This window comes from Chrysochloris asiatica, unplaced genomic scaffold, assembly GCF_000296735.1.
Source record: "Chrysochloris asiatica unplaced genomic scaffold, ChrAsi1.0 scaffold00059, whole genome shotgun sequence".
NCBI lineage: Eukaryota > Metazoa > Chordata > Mammalia > Afrosoricida > Chrysochloridae > Chrysochloris > Chrysochloris asiatica.
The window spans coordinates 5791299-5793999 of record NW_006408577.1 but is presented as its reverse complement, the minus strand read 5'-3'; the positions used below and the strand labels follow the sequence as shown (position 1 = coordinate 5793999).

At 39.1% G+C, this 2701-nt stretch overlaps 1 pseudogene; it reads left to right on the top strand.

The window, feature by feature from the left end:
- Window positions 1-765: 765 nt before the first annotated feature.
- On the top strand, window positions 766-2097 carry LOC102821686 (annotated as a pseudogene).
- The last annotated feature ends 604 nt before the right edge of the window (window positions 2098-2701 follow it).

Below are 2701 nucleotides of genomic sequence, written 5' to 3'. Positions count from 1 at the left end.
TGTATAGTCACCTTTTATATTGTTTTAAAAGGTATTTGCAATGAATAAGTCATTGGTCTTTCAAAATTCCATTAATCGATCTGCAGCATCATTTCTATCATCAGTGTCATTTTTCCAAATATGGATCCTTCCTAGTTGTTTCCAACTTTTGCATTCCAATAACTAGTAATTATCAATGCATCTTGAATGCATGCTACAATTTCAGACTGAATAAGTTGGTAGAATTCTTCAATTTCGTCATTAATGGTTTTAGCGGTTGACAAGTAAATTTGAGAGTTGTATCACTATACCAAGGAGCTCTGGTAGCATAGTGGTTACGAGTCAGGCTGCTAACCTCAAGCTCAGCAGTTCAAAACTACCAGCTGTTTCGCAGGATAAAGATGAGGCTTTCTGCTCCCATAAAGATTTACAGCCTCAGAAACCCTATGCAGGGTCGCTAGGAGTCAGAATCAACTACACAGCACATAATCACCATCACCATCACTGTACCAGAAACTCTTAGTGTTCTCTTTTCATCTCTAAAACATTAATTGTTACGGTTGTCATGCGCCATTGAATCAATTCTGACTCATAGTGTCCTGCATAGGGTTTCTGAGAGTTGTGTTGGTTTGAACTGGTGACTTTTCAGATACTACCCCATTGTCTTTCCTACAACATCATGACAGGGCTCAAAGTACCCATTAAAAGACCTTTTTTTTTTTTTTTTAAATTATAGATACATACATACAAGCAAACAAGGTTGAAATTTAATGTAAAAAAAATAAAATGAATCTCAATGAGGAACTGCTGGAGAAATCTCTGATGACCAGGAAAGAGCAGGAAGGCCAAGTAACACAAAAGCAATAGATGAAACTTAAGTGAAGATTCACTCTCTAGATAACACTTGCACCGCTGTTGAGAGGTTGGCTTCACACTGAGAAGCAGGGGTAATTGTGAAAGCCAGAGAAGCTTTATGGAAAGGGAAACATTAAAGAAATATAAGTATAATCAAAATACCTCTGTGGATAAATCAAAGAGTAAAATAATAATGGTATAATGGCCCAACACTCTGAAATATATGAAAACTTCAGAAGCTATTAATACTGATTCTGGTGCTAGTAGCCAGATAGGTATTTCTGGCCATGATGTCAGTTTTTCTATCTCAAATGCACACCATGATTTCCAAACTTTTCTAATATGCTAGTGGGAATTTTCATTTTCAGAAACTGAGGAAGCAAAGAATAAAGACATCACAGTACATGCCAGGAGTTGAGTTAGCCTCCAAGGTGGCCATACGTTGAAAACCTGTCTCTTGGAGGGTCTGTAGATAATTTATCCTCATGTCCAGCAGTTTTGTAGGAATGGGAAGAAGGCAGCAATATTTTCTATTCACACTTCTCTAGGTGAATAGACTTCAGCAGAATAACTTTTCTATTATTCTAGTTTGGCTCCTATAATCTTAAATGTGAATGGAACTTTTCTTTTCTACCCAGAAAAGTATCCATACAGCATTGTCCTGGCTTCCCATCATAGCTTAAAAGGGGAGCTTTCACAATATTTGGAACCTTTGATGTCCTGTAGATAAAGTAGGAGGATGTCCTCAAAGTCCTTGCAGCATGAACTCACTTAGATGGTGCCAACCTTGACTTTCAAATGGAACAGTGCATCAACAAAAGGAAACTTTGTAACCTGAAGAGGACCTGGAAGAAGCTTCTGTTGGTAATTCAGGGTCATTGTTGTCTTTGCAAACCTGGCTGATGTCAGTGTCATATCCTCCAAGCGTACCAGCCAGAGAGCTGTGCTGAAGTTTGCTGCCACCACTGAAGTCACAACTATTGCTGGGTGCTTCTCTCCCAGAACCATCCTAATCAGATCCAGGAACCTTTCAGGGCACTGTATTTTCTGATAAGTACAGATCCCAGGGCTGACCACCAGCCTTTCACAAGGGTATGTTATGTTAACCTGCCCACCACTGCTCTCTGTAACACAGATTCTCTGCACTACAAGGGCATTACCATACCATGCAAAAACAAAGGACCTCACTCACTGGGTCTAATGTGGTCAATGCTGATCTGGGAAGTGCTGCACATTTATGGCGCCATCTCCCTGGAGCACTAGTTCTAAAAACATCTGAAAGAGATTGAAAAGGAACAGTGTGCTTGTGTTGAAAAATTGAGACCAAGAAAAAATTTCTGGGTAAATGGACTTCCCTACTTCTAAATTTACTGCTCTTAGCCTAAGAGTACACGCTGGTCTGAAGTCATGAAGATGCTTATTCATCAGTTCCCTATTGAAGACTAGAGCACTCAACTTGTAACTGATGGTCAGCATTCCCTACTGCTCAAACTACTGAGTGGTTGGAAACAATCACTGAGTAGTTTTAAGTTGTTATTCTATTGTTTCTTAAAAAATGAAAATAAGGCTGACAGAAAATAAACATTTTTTTTTTTTTTAATTAATTAACTGTGATGGAGTTGGAGATAGGTAGGATTAGGTTGTGGCAATGAACAATGAAATCTATAAAGGAATTTGATAGTTAAGGTTCTGTGTCACCTTGATTGGACCAGGATTCTCAGTAGCGTGGCAGTTAAGATTTGGCAGTTAAGATATAGTAATTCCCATGATGAGCTCTGCTATGAGCAACCAGCCAATTGAAAGGAAGTTTCCTCAGAGGTGTGGCCTGCCTCCAATATATTGAACACTTGGGCAAAGCTTCCTTGCT